This window comes from Somniosus microcephalus, chromosome 24, assembly GCF_052327205.1.
Source record: "Somniosus microcephalus isolate GS21.2 chromosome 24, FLI_Smic_1.0, whole genome shotgun sequence".
NCBI lineage: Eukaryota > Metazoa > Chordata > Chondrichthyes > Squaliformes > Somniosidae > Somniosus > Somniosus microcephalus.
The window spans coordinates 64357771-64380972 of NC_141010.1; the positions used below are offsets into that span (position 1 = coordinate 64357771).

At 50.6% G+C, this 23202-nt stretch overlaps 1 protein-coding gene across 2 annotated transcripts in view; it reads right to left on the bottom strand.

The window, feature by feature from the left end:
* The window catches only part of kansl1b (KAT8 regulatory NSL complex subunit 1b), a 223926-nt gene that overhangs the window by 190910 nt on the left and 9814 nt on the right, over positions 1 to 23202 (bottom strand). For both annotated transcript variants that reach the window (XM_085966680.1, XM_085966679.1), the window contains exon 2: positions 22392 to 22512. The gene's annotated coding sequence lies outside the window, so the exon portion shown is untranslated. The remainder of the gene's footprint in view (positions 1 to 22391; positions 22513 to 23202) is intronic.

The window sequence follows — 23202 nt, forward strand, 5'->3', positions numbered from 1 at the left end:
AATAGCAGAGGCCCTGACCATCATTTTCCAATCCTCTCTGGCTACAGGTGTGGTGCCGGAGGACTGGAGGACTGCTAATGTGGTACCCTTGTTTAAAAAGGGAGAAAAGGATAGACCGAGTAATTACAGGCCAGTCAGCCTAACCTCGGTGGTGGGAAAATTATTGGACAGAATTCTGAAGGACAGGATAAATCTTCATTTAGAAAGGCACGGATTAATCAAGGATAGTCAGCACGGATTTGTTAAGGGAAGGTCGTGTCTGACAAACTTGATTGAATTTTTTGAGGAGGTAACAAGGAGGGTAGATGAGGGTAGTGCGATTGATGTAGTGTATATGGACTTTTGCAAGGCTTTTGATAAGGTTCCACATGGCACACTGGTCACGAAGTTAAAAGCCCATGGGATCCAGGGCAAAGTGTCAAGCTGGATTCAAAACTGGCTCGGAGGCAGGAAGCAGAGGGTAATGGTTGATGTGTGTTTTTGTGACTGGAAGGCTGTTTCCAGTGGGGTTCCGCAGGGCTCAGTACTAGGTCCCTTGCTTTTTGTGGTATATATCAACGATCTAGACTTGAATATAGGGGGTATGATTAGGAAGTTTGCAGACGATACTAAAATCAGCTGTGTGACTGATACTGAAGAAGGAAGCTGTAAACTGCAGGAAGATATCAATAAATTGGTCAGATGGGCAGAACAGTGGCAAATGGAATTCAATCTGGAGAAGTGTGAGGTAATGCATTTGGGGAGGGCTAACAAGGAAAGGGAATACACATTAAATGGTAGGACACTGAGTAGTGTAGAGGAACAAAGGGACCTTGGAGTGCATGTCCACAGATCCCTGAAGGTAGCAGGCCAGGTAGATAAGGCGGTTAAGAAGGCACACGGAATGCTTGCCTTTATTAGCCGTGGCATAGAATACAAGAGCAGGGGGGGTTATGCTTCAACTGTATAAAACACTAGTTAGGCCTCAGCTAGAGTACTGCATGCAGTTCTGGTCCCCACATTACATGAAAGATGTGATTGCACTAGAGAGGGTACAGAGGAGATTTACAAGGATGTTGCTGGGAGTAGAGAATCTTAGCTATGAGGAAAGACTGGATAGGCTGGGTCTGTTTTCCTTGGAGCAGAGGAGGCTGAGGGGAGACCTTATTGAGGTGTATAAAATTATGAGGGGCATAGATAAAGTGGATAGAAAGCACATATTTCCCTTAGCAGAGGGGTCAAAAACCAGGGGGCACAGATTTAAAGTAATTGGTGGAAGGTTTAGAGGGGATTTGCGGGGAAATTTCTTCACCCAGAGGGTTGTGGGGGTCTGGAACTCACTGCCTGAAAGGGTGGTCGAGGCAGGAACCCTAACCACATTTAAAAAGTACTTGGATGTGCACTTGGGATGCTGTAACCTGCAGGGCTACGGACCAAGAGCTGGGAAGTGGGACCAGCGGGAGCAGCGAGGAGGAGCTCGGGAGAAAACCCGGCGACCAGCGAGGCCCGAGACCAGTCGGGAGCAGTGTGGTGAGACCGGTATAAAAACCGGAGAGAGGCGAGGCCAGAGACCAGTCGGGACCAGCGGGAGCAGCGAGGAGGAGCTCGGGAGAAAACCCGGCGACCAGCGAGGCCCGAGACCAGTCGGGAGCAGTGTGGTGAGACCGGTATAAAAACCGGAGAGAGGCGAGGCCTGAGACCAGTCGGGACCAGCGGGAGCAGCGAGGAGGAGCTCGGGAGAAAACCCGGCGACCAGCGAGGCCCGAGACCAGTCGGGAGCAGTGTGGTGAGACCGGTATAAAAACCGGAGAGGCGAGGCCCGACCAACTCAGCAGCGGGGAGAGAGGTAAAAAGTAATCAGTGTGTGACGTCACCAGGGAGCAGGTAGGTGATTGGTTGGTGAGTATTTCTCTTTTTTCAATACAAGCTTGAATTCTGTGGTGTTAAATTTCTGTGGTGTAGTGGGGATAGTTGGTAAATAAAGCGCCCTAGAGCATACCTGTAACTGGGGTATTGAATACATTTTTAAAGAAATTAAAGGGGTAAGTCATGGCAGGAGAGTTCAGACCCGTGCTCTGCTTCTCCTGCTCTATGTGGGAAGTCAGGGATGCTGCCAGTGTCCCTGATGACCATGTGTGCAGGAAATGCATCCAGCTGCAGCTACTTGTAGACCGCATTGCGGCGCTCGAGCTGCGGGTGGATGAATTTTGGAGCATGCGCGATGCTGAAAGGCTCGTGGATAACACGTTTAGCGAGTTGTGCACGCCTCAGGGTAGGGCAGCACAGGGGGTGACCATCAGGCGGAGCAACAAAGGCAGGCAGGTAGTGCAGGGAACCCCTGCGGACATCCCCCTTTCAAACAAGTATACCGCTTTGGATACTGTTGAGGGGGATGACTCACCAGGGGAAGGCAGCAGCGGCCAACTTCCTGGCACTGGGGGTGCTCCTGCTGCCCAGGAAGGGGGGAAAAAGAGTGGGAGAGCAATAGTGGTAGGGGATTCTATAGTAAGGGGAACAGATAGGCGTTTCTGTGGCCGTAGACGTGAATCCAGGATGGTTTGTTGCCTCCCTGGTGCCAGGGTCAAGGATGTCACTGAGCGGCTGCAGGGCATTCTGGAGGGGGAGGGAGAACAGCCAGTGGTCGTGGTCCACATTGGTACCAACGACATAGGTAAAAAGAGGGATGAGGTCCTGCAGCAAGAATTTAGGGAGCTAGGTGAAGGATTAAGGAGCAGGACCTCAAAGGTTGTAATCTCTGGATTACTCCCGGTGCCACGTGCTAGTGAGTATAGGAATAGGAAGATAGAACAGATGAATGCGTGGCTAAAGGGATGGTGCAGGGGGGAGGGCTTTAGTTTCCTGGATCACTGGGTCTGCTTCTGGGAAAGGTGGGACTTGGACAAGTCGGACGGTTTACACCTGAACCAGGGGGGAACCAATATCCTTGCGGGGAGGTTTGCTAGCACTGCTGGGGAGGGTTTAAACTAACTTGGCAGGGGGTTGGGGTACAGAGTGGAGCTATAGTAGGGGGTGATTTACGGCCAAATACAGAGGGAAAAACAAGTCAGCTGGGAAGGCAGAGCAAATATGTGAAGGCAAAAGAGAATATGGCAGGGCTGGAAGGCATTTATTTTAATGCAAGGAGTCTTGCAAATAAGGTGGATGAACTGAAGTTGTTGTTGAACACATGGGAGTACGATATTGTTGCTATCACGGAGACATGGTTGAGGGAGGGTCAGGACTGGCAGCTCAATATTCCGGGGTATAGAATCTTCAGGCGAGACAGAGGGGGGTGTAAAAGGGGAGGGGGTGTTGCAATATTAATTAAGGAGTCAATTACTGCTGTAAGGAGGGATGATATATTAGCGGGTTCCTCTAATGAGGCCTTATGGGTAGAACTTAAAAACAAAAAGGGGGCAAGCACTTTGCTGGGAGTGTACTATAGGCCCCCAAACAGTCAGGGGGAGATAGAGGAACAGATATGTAGGCAAATCTCCGAGAAGTGCGAAAATAATAGGGTAATAATAGTGGGGGATTTCAACTTCCCCAATATAAATTGGGACAGTCAGAGTGTGAAAGGCTTAGAGGGTGCAGAATTCTTAAAGTGCATCCAGGAGAGCTTTTTGAGCCAACATGTAGAAAGTCCTACAAGAGAGGGGGCGGTACTGGACCTAATTCTGGGGAATGTAGCCGGGCAAGTGGTGGAAGTGTCAGTAGGAGAGCATTTTGGCGACAGTGACCATAATTCGGTGAGATTTAAGGTGGTCATGGAAAAAGACAAAGACGGCCCGGAAATAAGGGTTCTAAATTGGGGGAAGGCCGATTTTAATATGATAAGGCAGGATCTGGCCAAAGTGGACTGGGAGCAGCTGCTTATAGGAAAATCCACATCAAAACAGTGGGAGACTTTCAGAAGGGAAATAGAGAGAGTACAACGCCAACATGTTCCTGTAAAGGTCAAGGGTGGGACCAACAAGCAAAGGGAACCTTGGATGACAAGGGATATACAGAAATGCATTAGAAATAAGAGGGGGGCTTTTGGCAGTTACAAAAGACTAAAGACAGAAGAAGCCCTAGAGGAGTATAAAAAGTGCAGGGGCATACTTAAAAAAGAAATTAGGAGGGCGAGGAGGGGCCATGAAATAACACTGGCGAGCAAAATAAAGGAAAATCCTAAGATGTTTTATAAGTATATTAAGGGCAAGAGGATAACCAGGGAAAGGGTAGGGCCCATTAGGGACCAAAGTGGCAATCTGTGTGTAGAGCCAGAGGATGTAGGCGGGGTTTTAAATGAATTTTTTGCATCTGTGTTCACTATGGAGAAAGACGATGCAGACATAGAAATCGGGCAAGGGGACTGTGACATACTTGAACATATTAGCATCGAGAGGGAGGAGGTGCTAGCGGTTTTAGCGGGCCAAAAAGTGGATAAATCCCCAGGCCCGGACGAGATGTATCCCAGGCTGCTGTGGGAGGCAAGGGAGGAGATTGCAGGGGCTCTGACACTAATTTTCAGAACCTCTCTGGCCACAGGGGATGTACCAGAGGACTGGAGAACAGCTAACGTAGTACCATTATTCAAGAAAGGTAGCAGGGATAAACCAGGGAATTACAGGCCAGTGAGTCTAACATCTGTGGTGGGGAAATTATTGGAAAAAATTCTGAGAGACAAAATTAATCTCCACTTGGAGAGGCAAGGATTAATCGGGGATAGTCAGCATGGCTTTGTCAAGGGTAAATCATGTCTAACAAATCTGATCGAATTTTTCGAGGGGGTGACTAGTGGGGTGGATGAGGGAAATGCTGTGGATGTGGTGTACATGGACTTCAGTAAAGCTTTTGACAAAGTCCCGCATAGGAGACTGGTCAAGAAGGTAAGAGCCCATGGGATCCAGGGTGCCTTGGCGCGTTGGATCCTAAACTGGCTGAGTGGCAGGAGGCAGAGGGTGATGGTCGAAGGTTGCTTTTGTGACTGGAAGCCTGTGTCCAGTGGGGTACATCAGGGATCGGTGCTGGGTCCCTTATTGTTTGTGATCTACATAAATGATTTGGATGAAAATGTAAAAGGTATGATCAGTAAGTTCGCAGATGACACGAAAATTGGTGGGGTGGTAAATTGCGAGGAGGAAAGCCTCCGGCTACAGGACGATATAAACGGGTTGGTCAGATGGGCGGAAAAGTGGCAAATGGAATTTAACCCTGAAAAGTGCGAGGTGATGCATTTTGGACGGACAAATAAGGCAAGGGAATACACAATGAGTGGTAGGACCCTAGGAAGTACAGAGGGTCAGAGGGACCTTGGTGTACATGTACATAGATCCCTGAAGGCAGCGGAGCAGGTAGATAAGGTGGTTAAAAAGGCATATGGGATACTTGCCTTCATTAGCCGAGGCATAGAATATAAGAGCAGGGAGGTTATGATGGAGCTGGTGAGGCCACAGCTGGAGTACTGTGTGCAGTTCTGGTCGCCTCACTATAGGAAGGATGTGATTGCTTTGGAGAGGGTGCAGAGAAGATTCACCAGGATGTTACCTGGGATGGAGCGCCTCAGCTATGAAGAGAGGCTGGACAGGCTGGAGTTGTTTTCCTTGGAGCAGAGAAGGCTGAGGGGGGACCTGATTGAGGTGTACAAAATAATGAGGGGCATAGATAGGGTAGATAGAGGAACTTTTCCCCTTAGTGGGGGGGTCAATAACAAGGGGGCATAGATTCAGGGTAAGGGGCAGGAGATTTAGAGGGGATTTGAGGAGGAACGTTTTCACCCAGAGGGTGGTTGGAATGTGGAACTCAATGCCTGAAAGGGTGGTGGAGGCAGGAACCCTCACAACATTCAAGAAGCATTTGGATGAGCACTTGAAATGCCATTGCATACAAGGCTATGGACCAAATGCTGGAAAATGGGATTAGACTGGACAGGGATGGATGGGCGGCGCAGACACGATGGGCCTCTTTCTGTGCTGTAAAACTCTATGACTCTATTAGGCTGGGTAGCTCGTTGTTGGCCGGCACGGACACGATGGGCCGAAATGGCCTCCTTCCATGCTGTAACTTTCTGTGATTCTAATTAGGGATGGGCAATAAATGCTGGCCTTGCCAGCGACGCCCACATCCCATAAACGAATAAAAGAGGTCACATACTCCTTGGAAAATAAGTGTCCAAATGGGGTAGAGGAGCAGAAGGATCTGGGGGTACAGATATACAAATCACGAAAAGTAGGGATGCAGGTTAATAAGGCCATTAAAAAAAAACACTGGGGTTCATTTTTAGAGGGATAGAATTGAAAAGCAGAGAAGTTATGTTAAACTTGTATAGAACCTTGGTTAGGCAACACTTACAATACCATGCACAGTTCTGGTCTCCATATTAAAAAAAGGACATAGAGGCACTGGAGAAGGTGCAAAAAAGATTTACAAGACTGATACCAGTACTGAGAGGCTATAACTATCAGGAAAGTCTGAACAGGCTGGGGCTCTTTTCTCCAGAAAAGGGAAGACTGAGGACTTTAAGATTATGAGAGGGTTTGATAAGGCAGACGTAGAGAAGATGTTTCCACTTGCGGGGGAGACCAGAACTAGGGACCATAAAATTAAGACAGTCACTAATAATCCAATATTAAATTCAGGAGAAACTTCTTTACCCAGAGAGTGGTGAGAATGTGGAACTTGCTACCATAAGGAGCAGTTGAGGCGAATAGCAGATGCATTTATGGGGCAGCTAGATAAACATATGAGGGAGAAAGGAATAGAGGGTTATGTTGATGGGGTGGGATGAAGAAGGGTGGGTGGAGCATAAACACCAGCATGGATCTATTGAGCCGAACAGCCTGTTTGTGCTGTAAATACACTGTCCAATGTGGCGTTAGGCCGCACACACCACAAGGTCCCAAGTTCAATTTCTATCTTGTGCTGATTTCGTTGATCTCAGAGGGGAGCAGACAGAGGTTACAATTGGCCTCAGCACCCTGGCAGGGAAGCTGGGGAAAAAAATAGCCTGTTCTTGACCACTATCTGATGACACTTGTTAAAAAGTACACGTGTATCGATGTTGGGCAAGTGTAGGGTCGGGGCCGGGGGAGGGGTGAGAGGCTCGGGGCCGGGGGAGGGGTGAGAGGCTCGGGGCCGGGGGAGGGGTGAGAGGGCCGGGGCCAGGGGTGGGGGGGGGGGGGGTGGTGAGGGGCCCGGGGCCGGGGCGGAGAGGCCCGGGGCCAGGGGGGGTGGGTGAGAGGCGCGGGGCCAGGGGGGTGGTGGGGAGGGAGGGAGGCCTGGGGCCAAGGGGGGAGGGGTGAGAGGCCAGGGGGAGGCTCGGGCCAGGGGGGGTGGGCGAGAGGCTCGGGGCCAGCGGGGGGGGGGGGGGGCGGTGAGAGGCTCGGGGCCAGGGGGGGGAGGGAGGGAGGCCTGGGGCCAGGGGGGGTGGGTGAGAGGCTCGGGCCGGGGGAGGGGCGGTGAGAGGCTCGGGGCCGGGGGGGGCGGTGAGAGGCCCGGGGCGTGAGAGGCCAGAAGGAGGCTCGGGGCCAGGGGGGGTGGGTGAGAGGCCTGGGGCCAGGGGGGTGGTGGGGAGGGAGGGAGGCCTGGGGCCAGGGGGGGTGGGTGAGAGGCCCGGGGCCAGGGGGGGGGGGGGGGGGGGGGCGGTGAGAGGCCCGGGGCCAGGGGGGGTGGGTGAGAGGCTCGGGGCGTGAGAGGCCAGGGGGAGGCTCGGGCCAGGGGGGGGTGGGTGAGAGGCCCGGGGCCAGGGGGGGGGGGGGGGGGGGGGTGGGTGAGAGGCCCGGGGCCAGGGGGGGGGGGCGGTGAGAGGCCCGGGGCCAGGGGGGGGGGGGGGGGGGGGGGGGCGGTGAGAGGCCCGGGGCCAGGGGGGGTGGGTGAGAGGCCCGGGGCGGGCTCAGGCCAGGGGCAAGTTAAGGCTCAGTTCCAATTCCATCCCACCCCCCGCCCCCGCATCCCCATTCCCGTGATTAAATTCCCTGCCAGTGTTCATTACCTAGGCTTCCACATGAATAGCGGCTCTTGGTGAAGGGCCAGACCGGAGGGATGCCACCCAGTGGAACTGTGACCCAGCAAAAGTCAACACAGCTGAGGCGATGGAGAGAGAAAAAGCCAATCTCAGCAAGGTTAGCAGGGAGAGAGGGGAAAGCGACCGTGGAGGGAGCTTCAGCATTCAGAAATGAAACAGAAGTTCCTTTTCCAAAGCACCAGGAAATACATCCAGTGTGGACAGAAGAAGCTGGGGCAGCATTCCATTGGGGATCCAGACAGTCCTATTTATAGCGACACGGCTATTCCAACAATGAATATACAGGACCCTGGGTAGGGCGACTCAGAGGCAGTCACTGCAAGTCTGCCTGGGAGGAGTGGGGAAGACAGCCAGTTGTTTTTCCACAATGAGTAACCAAGCTGCAAGTCTGCTGGTTTTCCAGGGGAAGAGTGAAAAGCTTATCGGGATATAAATTATGAGGTGCTTTCATTGCAATCTCGGTTTGTCGCGGAGCTGTAAGCTAGCTTATTTCCTCCAAATTCAGTTCCTGTTTAAAGCTGCTTTTTCACTGCCCTAGTGCCATCGTTTCCCCATGCACAGGTCTCGCACACCCTGGCAAACAACTACTTGTATTTATATAGCGCCTTTGGCACAGTAAAACATCCCAGGGTGCTTCACAGGAACCTTATCAAATAAAGTCTGACACCGAGCCACATAAGGAGATATTAGGACAGATGACCAAAAGCTTGGTTAAAGAGGTAGGTTTTAAGGAGGGTCTTAAAGGACGAGAGCGAGGTAGAGAGTCTGGGAGAGAGTTCCAAGCCTTAGGGCCTCGGCAGCAGAAGGCACACCCACCAATGGGGAGACAAAGTCGGGGATGAAGAGGGCAGAATTGGAGAAACATCTCCACCAAGTAAATTTGCCACTTTTGCTCATGCCAACAGCTTAAAATTGATCTAGTAACACATTTACAATATGAATACTGTAACCATCACATACAAGAGAGAAAACAGAAAGGTGCAGGTTCTGACTCACTGAGTCTGCACTGATTCCACACCCTGCCGGACAGCTGGGGCCCTGCAGCTTCTGGTCACTGTCATTACAACGCAATGGGAAAGCAAAGTCAGGCTCACGAAACAAAGCAGAGGTCGGTTAATAGCACAAGATAACGACTCGAAGGCAATTGGATTAAACAAATGGTGTTTCGAACACGCTGCCCCTTATCAGTGCTTCCAGCAGCAGAGTCTGTGAGTCATTTCCCCTCAACTAAGGCAGGAGAACCGACACGCAGACTGAATCCCCATAAATAACTCAATGACACAGTCAAGGTGTCTGATGTTTAGAGAGAGCTGCTGAATAACAGCAGGGCTCAAAATCAACAGGGAGCTGCTGCACACTGCATATTAAACAACAAATGCAACAACAGGGCAAGGTACTGGAGGGTGGTCAGTGCCTGTGGTACCCCAGTGAGAGTCAGTGTCTGTGGAACTGTCCCCCAGTGAGAGTCAGTGTCTGTGGAACTGTACCCCAGTGAGAGTCAGTGTCTGTGGAACTGTACCCCAGTGAGAGTCAGTGTCTGTGGAACTGTCCCCCAGTGAGAGTCAGTGTCTGTGGAACTGTCCCCCAGTGAGAGTCAGAGTCTGTGGAACTGTACCCCAGTGAGAGTCAGTGTCTGTGGAACTGTTCCCGAGTGAGAGTCAGTGTCTGTGGAACTGTCCCCGAGTGAGAGTCAGTGTCTGTGGAACTGTACCCCAGTGAGAGTCAGTGTCTGTGGAACTGTACCCCAGTGAGAGTCAGTGTCTGTGGAACTGTCCCCGAGTGAGAGTCAGTGTCTGTGGAACTGTACCCCAGTGAGAGTCAGTGTCTGTGGAACTGTACCCCAGTGAGAGTCAGTGTCTGTGGAACTGTACCCCAGTGAGAGTCAGTGTCTGTGGAACTGTACCCCAGTGAGAGTCAGTGTCTGTGGAACTGTACCCCAGTGAGAGTCAGTGTCTGTGGAACTGTCCCCCAGTGAGAGTCAGTGTCTGTGGAACTGTCCCCCAGTGAGAGTCAGAGTCTGTGGAACTGTACCCCAGTGAGAGTCAGTGTCTGTGGAACTGTTCCCGAGTGAGAGTCAGTGTCTGTGGAACTGTCCCCGAGTGAGAGTCAGTGTCTGTGGAACTGTACCCCAGTGAGAGTCAGTGTCTGTGGAACTGTACCCCAGTGAGAGTCAGTGTCTGTGGAACTGTCCCCGAGTGAGAGTCAGTGTCTGTGGAACTGTACCCCAGTGAGAGTCAGTGTCTGTGGAACTGTACCCCAGTGAGAGTCAGTGTCTGTGGAACTGTACCCCAGTGAGAGTCAGTGTCTGTGGAACTGTACCCCAGTGAGAGTCAGTGTCTGTGGAACTGTACCCCAGTGAGAGTCAGTGTCTGTGGAGCTGTACCCCAGTGAGAGTCAGTGTCTGTGGAACTGTACCCCAGTGAGAGTCAGTGGCCATTTAACTGTACCTCAACAACAGTCAGTGGCCACTTAATTGTACCCCAGCAAGGTTCAAAAGCTTCAGGAGGGATTGAATGCGAGTACAGCTCCACAATTGCCAGACAGCTCCAGGAACCCACCCAAACTGCATGCTCCATGTGGGGAGGGGGGGAAGAGAGAGAGAGCGCGAGAGAGAGAGAGAATTAAAACCGAGCCCAACCCCATTCTCCGTCCATGTCCAGGGTAGACGACAGCAGTGATCAGGGGCAGAAACTGCGATTTCGCCCAGGAAAGCGGGTGCTGCCTTTCCACACCAGCTAATTCAGCAGAGACACGGAATAGACTTTCTACCCTGTAACGCTGGGTGACGCACAGCCTTTACTAACCGAGGTGTCGGGAAACTCCCGACACGGTTTTGATGCAACACAAATGTGCATCATTACTCAGATCGCTGCTCCCGAGAGAAGCAGGATGGGAGAGAGACTGCACCGATCAAAATCACTGATCATCAATAGCTCATTTTGAAACCGTGCTCAGCCACATTTCCATACACACGGACATGCAAGTCTCATTCGATAACACACACACACTGCAATGATTTCTGCCTTCAGTTTTTTTGCTGTGCAATTGACATACGTTGTGGATACATCTTTTAAAAAACACAATCAGAACAGCAGAAAGCAGCACAATCACCAACATCACCCACAATTTCAACACTTTGAGCTGCGAGTCCGAGGGCAAGTACTGCGAGTCCGGTGGGCCGTACTGCGAGGCCGGTGGGCCGTACAGAGAGGCTGAGAGGACGTACTGTGAGTCCGAGGGGCCGTACAGCGAGTCCGAGGGGCCGTACTGCGAGTCCGAGGGGCCGTACTGCGAGGCTGAGGGGATGTACTGCGAGTCCGAGGGGCCCACACAAAAAGTTAAAAGCAAGGATGACCAGAGCACTCGCAAGCAGCAGAGCCCCAGGCAGTGGTGGGCAGTCTCGTGATGGATTACATTCGCTTCAACAACATCCAGAACCACACAAGTGGTTACTTTTATTACGCCACATAGTCAGAAACGGAACGCAGACTTTAAAATACTGACCACACTGAAGATACAGCAGTAGGCCCGTGGGGTCCGTAGCGTTTGCTAACAGTGACATCAGGTGCTCAGAATCAGAACTGCACCCTTATAAACGTCATAAACAAGGTCAGAGCTTGGCGGGGATTTCATTCACTGAATGACATCAAGACAGTTCCCACATCGACTGTCCTTCACAACGCCTCCCCGTCACACCGCCCTCATCAAGACGTGCATTTGAAGTTAAGATGCAGACCAGCCTTGAATGGACAGCCTTTCCTCCCTCTCTTCCTGCCTATCTCTGAACTTGGTTTTGTCTTTTTAGTAAAAGTTAAGCATTTGCTAATAGTTTAAATCTGATCCTTTAAGAAAAACATGAATTCTCCGGTTACTTATCAAATTATTTGGAAAAACTAAAACTCAGAAGAGTTGCTGCGGCATGAAGAATGGCGCACTTCCACTGCTGCAGCATCCCGGGAAACGCTCCTCACTGCACACGGTCAGACTGCAGCATCCCGGGAAACGCTCCTCACTGCACACGGTCAGACTGCAGCATCCCAGGAAACGCTCCTCACTGCACACGGTCAGACTGCAGCATCCCGGGAAACGCTCCAGCATCCTCGAAACAGCATACATCAGTGTACTTAGTAATCCCCTTCAGCTTTTTTTCCTCACCTGCTTTTGGGCTGTGGGCGACACAGGCAAGGCCGGCATTTCGTGCCCATCGCTGGTTGCCCTTGAGAAGGTGGTGTTGGGCTTCCTTATTGCACCGCTGCAGTCCATGTGGTGATAGTGCTCCCACAGTGCTGTTATTAAGGGAGTTCCATGATTTTGGCCCAGCGACGCTGTCCAAGTCAGGGTTGTTGTGTATGTACCTTTAAGAGAATAACTGGTCTCAGACTGCAGTACCGGCAGTGACCACCCCTGTATAAAAGGCGCCAGTGAGCCTCTGTTGTTTTCAGTTTCACTATTGACTTCCATCAGTAAAGACTTGTTTTGTTCAACTTCTGCTGTCCATGTCTCAATCATTCACGGACGTAATACTGGCGACGAGCAGATACGAACCTACCTACAGTCTGCACCACCTCCTGGGATCCATTCCTACAGCAAAGTGAGCAGAGGTCGAGGCCAGAAAGAAAAGAAAGTAAGAGGCAGTAGAAACGGGCGTCGACCATGGGCATCCGCCCTGTGTTGCGGAGTTGAAGATTGCTGGAGAAGCTGTCGGAAGCGGGGCCTGGTTCCTGTCGACAGTGCTTCAGCTAATCGGGCTGATGGCAGGTAGTGCACTGATCCTTCCTGGGCTGCGGCGGTCGCGAACTCGAGCGGGTGGTTTGCAACGGGGCCGAGCAGCATTGTCGGGAAGAAGAGAGAGGGTGGAGCTCACAGGGCGCGGCCGGTGCTACAAAGCCGGGCTGCGTATAGACCCGCGAAGAGGGAGGCAAGAGTCCCACAGGGTTGTTCCACGACGGGAAAATAATAAAAAAAGAAATATTAAACGCGCAAGAAACCGCGAGGAGCTGCAGGTTGCAACGGGAACCACGGAAAGCAGCGCTAGCAACAGCGGGGAAGGCGGCGAAACGCGGGAGGCGCCATCTTAATCAGCGGGGAAGAACGCAAAGCGCGGGAGGCGCCATTTTGTTAAATCGGGGAAGAAGGCAAAGCACGGGAGGCGCCATTTTAGATTTGCAAGATGCCGAAGACTGGCTGTATCACTGCTTTTGATAATACAATAGAGGACTGGACCACGTATGCGGAAAGAGTCGAGGTATATTTCGAGGCAAACGAAATAGCGGAGGAGAAAAAGGCATCGATATTGCTAAACTTAATGGGCGCTAGAGCGTACGGCCTATTGCGGGACCTGATTACTCCAGCCAAACCGAAGGCGAAGAGTTTTAGCGAAATTGTTGCTGTCCTACAGGAACACCTAAACCCTGCACCGCTGTTGATAGCAGAAAGATTTAAATTCCACAGGAGAACTCAGCATAAAGATGAGAGCAATGCTGAGTATCTTACAGAACTACGCAAGCTATCAAAGCACTGCCAGTTCGGAGCAGGACTGGCAGATACCCTACGGGACAAATTTGTCTGTGGACTCATGAGTGAAGGAACACAGAAGAAGTTACTCTCAGAGAAAGAGCTGACGCTAGATAAGGCTTTCAGCGTGGCAGTATCATACGAAGCAGCAGCCAGGGGAGCTGCGGAAATACAACAAAAACCACAGGAATACGGCACCCACAAAATGACACGGGGATTTGCAAAATGTTATCGCTGCGGCAGAACTAACCATGACCAGAAGGACTGCTGGTCCAAAGACAAAATATGCAGGCAATGCGGGAAGATGGGACACATTGCACGAGTTTGCAGGTCTGGGAAGAAGACCAGCGACAACAAAAAGGCTACTAAGGAACCGTACAAGAAAGTACAAAAGATGACCGACAGTAGTTCCGAAGACCAGATGAGCGATAGTGAATCCGGGAACAGGAGACTAAGCTGTCTCAAACTTCACAATGTAATCGCAAAAGAGGATCACCGAACCATTTGGGTCACCCTCACGATAGCAGGGTCCCAAGTTAAAATGGAACTGGATACAGGATCAGCGCTAACCGTCATGAATCGACGAGACTACGAGCAGCTATTTTCACACATACCCTTGAGAGAGACATCCATCGTCTTGACGACGTATACGGGGCAAAAAGTATACCCCAGAGGAAAAATAAGGGTGCCTGTCGAATTCAACGGCAAGAAAATACGGAAATTGTATCTCTACATACTGCCAAATGGTGGACCACCGTTATTGGGACGGGAATGGATCAGGAAGATAAACTTAGATTGGCACTCCATTCATGCAATGACGGTGGACGGTAAAAAAGATGAAGACGTCACTCCTGGACGACTGTCAACAATCTTAGCTAACGCCAAAGAGGTATTCCAACAAGAACTGGGCGCGCTTAAAGGCGTAACCGCCTCGATAAAAATAGAAGAGAATGCAGTTCCCAAGTTTTTCAAAGCAAGACTGGTACCATATGCAATTCGCCCAGCCGTCGAGGCAGAGCTGGAGAATCTGGAGAAGGCAGGCGTGTTGTCTAAGGTCGACTGGAGCGAGTGGGCAACACCCATCGTTCTTGTCATGAAGAAAATGTTAAGCAGTAAGTCCGGGGAGCCAAGGAAGATTCGCATCTGTGGGGATTTCAAGGTGACGGTGAACCCAGTCCTTCACACAGTACAATATCCTCTTCCAAGGATAGAAGACATCTTCGCCTCACTGTCTGAAGGGAAGCGTTTTACAAAAATTGACCTAGCACAAGCATATTTGCAGATGGCGGTTGAGGAGTCCTCTAGGAAGTATCTCACGATAAACACTCACAAAGGTCTTTACCAGTATCATCGATTGGTATTCGGAGTAGCATCGGCTCCGGCGATATGGCAAAGAGCGATGGAACAAGTCCTGCAAGGGATTCCGGGGGCTCAGTGTTGCTTGGACGACATCCTTGTAACAGGTGAAGATGACAGTGAACACCTTAACAACCTAGAACAGGTGCTCACTAGACTACGGGAACATGGGCTGCGAGCCAACCGCCCCAAGTGCGAATTTTTTAAGAAACAGATATCGTATTGTGGCCACGTGATTGATGAAGAGGGGTTACATAAGTCCCCTGACAAAATTGAAGCGGTTGTTAAGGCCCCAGCGCCTGAAAATGTGTCGCAACTGAGGTCATTCCTCGGATTGGTGAATTACTATCATAAGTTTTTGCCGAATTTGTCGACAATTCTGCACCCACTGAACGCCCTGCTACGAACGGGGGTAGCATGGAAATGGAGCGATGATTGTAAGCGTGCCTTTCAGAAGTAAGGACTTAATCACTTCAAGGGAAGTATTGGCTCACTACAACCCAGCACTGCCGATCAGACTGGCGTGTGATGCGTCTCCCTACGGCATTGGGGCGGTACTGTCACATAAATTCCTTGATGATTTAGAGAGGCCGATAGCTTTTGCGTCACGCTCGTTAACTTCTGCCGAGCGTAACTACGCCCAGATTGACAGAGAGGCCCTCAGCCTAGTGTGGGGGGTGAAGAAGTTCAATCACTACCTGCACGGTCAAAAATTTACTCTACTAACTGATCATCAACCTCTTGTCTCCATTTTCAACCCTCAGACGGGCGTACCGATAATGACAGCACAACGGCTGCAGAGGTGGTCCCTTTTCCTAGGGGCACACCAATATGACATCGAGTACAAAGGAACGAAACAGCATGGAAATGCTGATGGATTGTCACGCCTACCGTTGCAAGAAGACCTTGCAGTGGATCCAATGGAGTTATTCCACTCGACCATAGTCGAATGTCTCCCTGTGACGAATGCAAACATAGAAAAGGAAACACGGAATGACCCGACACTATCACGGGTCTATGATTTAACGGTGAAGGGATAGCCAGCACATGGCGAACCACTGCTGCCAGCATTCTCGCCGAGAAGAGAACAGCTGTCAGTGTGCAGAGGAACCTTGATGTGTGGATCCAGAGTAGTAATTCCACCTAAGTTGACGGATAGAGTGCTCAATGAGCTTCATGAGGGTCATCTGGGTGGGGTAAAAATGAAGAGCTTAGCCAGAGCGTTTGTGTGATGGCCGGGAATCGATAGAGAAATCGAAGAGATGACCAAGAGCTGTGCAGGATGCCAGAAAGTCCAAAACGCCCCACCACAAGCTCCTCTGCATCCATGGGAGTGGCCCTCATCTCCATGGCAAAGGGTGCACATTGATTTTACTGGTCCCTTCATGGACTCGATGTTTTTAATTGCGGTGGATGCACAAAGTGGCCAGAGGTAATAAAAATGTCCTCAACCACCACGGAAAAAACTATCACAGTTTTACGAACCATATTCGCCAGGAATGGGCTGCCTGAACAGATTTGCTCTGACAATGGACCACAGTTTGTGTCTGAAGAGTTCCAGAGGTTCTTAAAGAACAATGGTGTTAAGCATTACACATCTGCCCCATATCATCCAGCCACTAATGGATTGGCCGAGAGGTTTGTCCAAACATTCAAGAAGGCTATCAAGGCAATGTGTAATGAAGATATACCCCTACAACACAAGGTGGACAACTTCTTGTTTGCCTACCGGAATGCGACACATGCGGTTACCAACCAAACTCCAGCCATGATGTTCTTCAATCGAAGACTACGATGCCGCTTGGATTTGGTTAAGCCAAACGTCCGAAGAGATGTGGAGATCAGGCAGTTTCAGAATATGAATGAAAGGCCGACCAGGAGTTTTAAGATAGGTCAACCAGTTTTGGCCCGGGACTACCGTACTGAGAAATGGCAGCCAGGAACGATTTGTACACGACAAGGACCGCTCATGTATACCGTGGACGTTGGGGAGAGCATTGTAAGATGCCATGCTGACCAGATTCTAGAGTCACTGGAAAACGTCAACTCCACACCATGATCTGATACACCTGGTAATGAAATCGACGTTCCAATTGCAGCTACCGCAGAACCGGTAATATTGGAAGCAGATGAACCAAACAACGACATTGATCCCGATTCAACATTGCCAGAAGAACCTGATACCCCAAAGAGGTGTTATCCAGACAGAATCAGGAAGCCTCCTCAAAGACTGAACTTATAATTGCTTAAACTTAACCAATGTATCTAGCAACCATAATTGTGATTGTAACTAGTTATCATTTAGTTGTTAAATGAATGTTATGTACTGTTTATCTAAAAGGGGAGGAATTGTTGGCCCAGTAATTCCTGTCACAATGCGTGAGTACGGACGGGGTACTCACACGTGTGCCAGGAGGAATTGCCGGTTTTCAGCATGCACAGCGCATGCGCTGAAAACCGGCATTTCCTGTCCTCTGACCCAAGGGGTTAAGAGGCTGAACGCATGCGCGGTATTGGGCAGCGCGTGCGACTTGGATTTCCTGTATTTTTACAGATTTGCGCGTGTGTAAAGGCCTCCGGTTTTTACGCATTGAGAAACCACACGTAACTACTTAGTTTTACAGGTAAGTGGTCTTTTAGTACAATTTAGAATTTTTTTTTTTCCCCACAGGTTTATTATTTTTAAAGAATCTACAGTAAGGTAAGTTTAGTTTTAGACCCTATTTTTAAAAAATTTATTTTTTTCAAAAATTTGATTAATTGTTTAAAATAGTTTTTTAAAGTTATTCATAGTTAATTTAATTATTGGGATGCTTTTTAAAATTTTATTTGAAGTTTAAGTATTTTTTTGGGGTGCCGTACTTTTCATGAGTTTGACAGTCTTTACTATCAAACTTATGAATGAAGTTTCCCCTCCCCTGATTGGCTGAACAGTGCTCACCTGATCCCAGCCGGCACATCGCACTAACTACGCCGCTGGGTCAGGTTAGCACAGCGCGCCGACATCAGAACCTGGCCACTGACAGGAAATCCACTGCGGGCCAGGTTTCAGATGTCGGCGCGCCGGGTAAGTGCACATCGGGGGCTTGCACGCGCGGCAAGCCCGTTGTGTATGTACCTTTAAGAGAATAACTGGTCTCAGACTGCAGTACCGGCAGTGACCACCCCTGTATAAAAGGCGCTAGTGAATAAAAGGCGCTAGTGAGCCTCTGTTGTTTTCAGTTTCACTATTGACTTCCATCAGTAAAGACGTGTTTTGTTCAACTCCTGCTGTCCGTGTCTCAATCATTCACGGACGTAATAAGGGTGGTGTGTCCCTTGGCAAGGCATTTGTAAGTGATGGTGTTCCCATCACATTGCTACTGTTGTTCTTCTTGGTTGTAGCGATCGCTAAGCTTGGAGGTGCTCTTGAAGTAACCTTGGTGAGTTGCTGCAGTGCATGCTGTAGATCGCACACAGTGCAGCCACAGCACATCAATATTGGAGGGACTGACACCAAGTTGAATGGCAGGGGCTCTGATCAAGCAGCCTGCTCTGTCCTGGATGGGTTTTGAACTTCTATTGTTGCAGCTAAACCCATCCAGGCAAGTGCAGAGTATTCCATCACACTCCTGACTTGAGTGTTGTAGGTGGTGGAGCGGTTTTAAGGTTCAGGAAGTGAATACCCTGCTCTATAACCAGTGGTGATATGGCTGGTCCAGTTAAGCTTTTGGTTCGTGGTGACCCCCAAGCTGCTGATGGTGAGGGATTCAGTGATGGTAATGCTGTTGAAGGTTGGGGAAGGTGTTTGGGCCTTTTGTTGTTGGAGATGGTTATTTTCTGGCACTGATGTGGCGTGCATGATACCCGCAACTTGTCTGCCCATGTCTGGATGTTATCCAGGCCCCAGTACAGGCAGATTTGGGACCCTGTGAGAGGACAAGAACTTATTAAACCATGGTAAAAGGGGAAAATGGAGGTACACAAAGGACAGAGAGGAGGGTAGAATAAAATGTTAATAGCACTAAAATGTCATCAGATGTGAAAGAACGGTTATAGAAGTTAGAATTCTAAAAAGATAAAAGTAACAGTGAAGTTAAAAGAGATAAGCAGTTGGAATATTAAAATATTTCCCAGAAGAATTCACCGGAGAGGAGACTAGCAGCTGGCTCTCAAATCTCTGCAGTGCACCAGTTAGCTGTGAGATTGTTGAAATGGGCCACGTGATAAAGGAGGGGACGGATCCCATTCCCTGACCCAGGGAACAACATCCTCGGGTTCTCAAGGGGACACACAGGGTGGTTATGGGGCACCAGCTCTGGTTATGGAGGGAATCACTGAATACTGGTCAAATCCCATAGCACTGGGTGCCAACACACAAAGGATGTTAGAACTGACCAAGGCACCAACAGGCCATTAGACTAATATTAACAGGTGCAATAATGCTCTGCACACTTGGGAGCCCTGCAATAATGGAAACCATTTTAAAGGGTGGGCTGGAAGAGAACACAAGAAGGTGGTCACACAGTTACGCAATCTCCTGGAGGCCATACTACAGACGACCCTCCTACATTTAACTTTGACACCTCTGGGCATTCTAAACCACCAGTGGCAGCAGCTCCCACATCAGTTAGCTGGCTGGGTGTCCACGGCCGTATCAAGGAAGTGAATTGTTTGCGTGAGGCAATATTTTCCATGTGGAAAGATACCTCAGCTTGAGAGGGTAGAGAGCTTTTACTGAGCGGCAGTATGCACAGCATGTGGCCCCCCAAGCCCCACACATCAACCCTCCCCCAAGCCCCACACATCAACCCCCCCAAGCCCCACACATCAACCCCCCCCAAGCCCCACACATCAACCCCCCCCAAGCCCCACACATCAACCCCCCCAAGCCCCACACATCAACCCCCCCAAGCCCCACACATCAACCCCCCCAAGCCCCACACATCAACCCCCCCAAGCCCCACACATCAACCCCCCCAAGCCCCACACATCAACCCCCCCAAGCCCCACACATCAACCCCCCCAAGCCCCACACATCAACCCCCCCAAGCCCCACACATCAACCCCCCCAAGCCCCACACATCAACCCCCCCAAGCCCCACACATCAACCCCCCCAAGCCCCACACATCAACCCCCCCAAGCCCCACACATCAACCCCCCCAAGCCCCACACATCAACCCCCCCAAGCCCCACACATCAACCCCCCCAAGCCCCACATATCAACCCCCCCAAGCCCCACACATCAACCCCATGACAGGCATGAACTGAAAGAGCCTTCACTTTATTCATGTCTGAATAGTGACACCCCATCACAACTTCACTATCCCAGTCACTGCCCGATAGTGACACCCCATCGCAACTTCACTATCCAAGAAATGGCCCGATAGTGACACCCCATCACAACTTCACTATCCCAGTCACTGCCCAATAGTGACACCCCATCACAACTTCACTATCCAAGTCATTGCCCGATAGTGACACACCATCGCAACTTCACTATCCAAGTCATGGCCCGATAGTGACACCCCATCACAACTTCACTATCCAAGTCATGGCCCGATAGTGACACCCCATCACAACTTCACTATCCAAGACATTGCCCGATAGTGGCACACCATCACAACTTCACTATCCAAGACATGGCCCGATAGTGACACCCCATCACAACTTCACTCTCCAAGACATGACCCGATAGTGACTCACCATCACAACTTCACTGTGCATGTGATTGCCGATATTCTGTGAGCTCTTGTAATGCCTTCATTTCGACAGGTGTACCATGCCCGGATTGTTGAAAGGAATAGGTGAACTGGACAGACGGCTCCTTGGTGGGCCGCCCACTTTAACGCGATTTAAGGCCCCCGCCCCCAACGTGAGCTGGACACGGATACAGTGAAGCAAACGCCCTGCCCAGAGTTAGTGCTGAACACACCATGGATCCAGTGAAGCAGACTCGGTGTGGGGGGGCGGGGCGAGGCAGAGGAGAAAGAGGTAGTCCTACTGTATGGTCCAGCAAGGGCCTCCACACAGCTGTAGGTGATGAGTGCCAGGGGAGGAGGATGATGAGGAAGAGGAAAAAATAATTAAGGAGACTTGGAGCAGGAAGACCGATATGCTCGTCACAGACAACACTTCCAATTAAATGCATGATGCAGTCCCAGCACAATCAGTCCAGCCCGATCTGTCAGCTTACAGTGTCCCAATAAACACCATACCATTCATTCTCAGCTATTCTATCACACATGCCCATCCTCCAGTCACTGCTTCCTTCAGACCCTTCTGAAAGAAACTCTCTGGACTAAGTGAAATAAAGTGTCATTAGTTTTTTCAGCTGCACTGGCACGAGTGTTTCTTCCTCCTCTCGCTCAGCCTGAACAATGCCTGTCATGTACCGCTGCTCCCGTCATGTACCGCTGCTCCCGTCATGTACCGCTGCTCCCGTCATGTACCGCTGCTCCCGTCATGTACCTACCCCAGTGGGAGCAGTATGATGGCTGGCTACTGGTACTCTGTAGGGGCCAGTTGGTTTTAAGGGAGCCCTATATTCCTGGGGTCGTGAGATGGCCCTGCTCGCACAGTGTCTGCTCCTGCCTGCCACATGACATTTCATCAGTCCTTTCAGGGGCTGCCTAAGTGGGCCAGCTTTGGCGTCACTCAGATGCATCCTCCAGGCACCCTCCAACCATCCTCTGGAGAGGGCACCTTAGAGCAGCAAAGGAGCGAGGTTTGGTGGGCGTGGCAAGAAGGGACCGAGCTGGGAATGGAGGGATGCCGACTTACTTTGTGCAAAGGCAGAGCCGGGAACAGCAGAGGTTCCTAGGAGCAAAATGGACACGGCCCCCAAAACCTCGTTGGACGACCTCAAAACATTTGGAGGGAGGGGATCATAAATCCCCACAACCCCACACTGCCTCAGAGTGCTAAACAGACAACCCTTCTTACTGCCCCATTACACAGCAGCATGTCCACGTAAGCAGGCGTCAAGCAGTGGTCCGGGTCAGCTCTGCTCCGCTCCACCACTCGCTCACACACTCCATTACTAGCCTCCATGTGGTTTCTCCTTCCATTTGGCCTTGCCCTCCACAACTCTCCTCACACCCAAGCCCCATCCTGTACACACTTTGCAAAGACCGACAACTGTTTACAATCATTTTCAGACTTTAAAAAGGCTCCCAGGGCACTGAGGCTAAGTGTCATTCCACAGTGGCTGCTGATGTCAGCATAGCCTGGGAGACAGAGCTCTGGATCCGCAGGACTCAGTACCACACTGGCTGGGACATTTACTCACCGAGCTGTGTGAGGGGGCCAACTTTCCTTTCCTGACTGACTGAGATCAGAGTCAGAATGAGGATTTAGGCTAATCAGTTGCAACACTCTGTGGAACAGTTAGCAGTACATTTGATGTTTAACATACAAACACTCATTTAGACAGCTTCAGATACGCCAACTTTCATATCATTTTATGTACGTTACCAAGTGAAGGGCAGCTCAGAGAAATCCGCCCCCCCCCCACCGCCCACTGGACCGTCCCAGCTCCCACAGTCCTCTTACCTTCACCACTTGAACAAGACCAGCCATTCCTGCAGCTCACCAGCTGCTCAGTCACAGCAGAGATGTTCCACTGCACACGATTCCACAGAGCACTTGCCTTTTCCTCGTTTCCCTCCAGTGCCTATGAGAAAGGAGAGCAGTGTGTAAATGTCAGTGCCATTCTTAACCCAGATACACGCGAGTCACGGCCATTACCCCCAGGAGCTGCCCTCTCCCCTCCTTCTCCTCTTCACCTCCTCAGTGTTATAGAATGATATAAACTACAGCTCAGCCTACATACTGGCGCGCGCTTTAGAATTTATGTGGGAAAGTTTTATGGTTTAAAAAGACTCAAACAGCATTGCCCTCCTTACAAGCAATCCCAGGTTTTAATGAACCATTTAATTCAACATCGATTGTTTCATTTTTTTAAAACTGATCAGATCACCACCAAAATAACTCCAAGCCGGAATCACTCTTCTTCCATTCTGTTCTCAGCCTATTTCCTAAATACAGGGGATAATACTCTGTGTGGGATTTGTCCAGTGATTTCTGGACTCACATTTACCTCCTTCAGTGAGTTGGCGTGGCTCAGTGGTAGCACTCTCGCCTAGGTCAGAGGGTCATGAGTCAGGCCCCACTCCAGAGCGGAGCACAGAATCCAGGCCGACACCTCAGTGCAGTGGAGGGAGTGCTGCACTGTGCGAGATGCCAGCCATCAGATCAGACTCTGGGGATGGGGAAACAGACATTAGCGTTCCACAGAGCTATTTGGAGGACAAGGGAACGCCACATTCCTCTCTCAACCAATCTAACCACGCCAATGAGATGG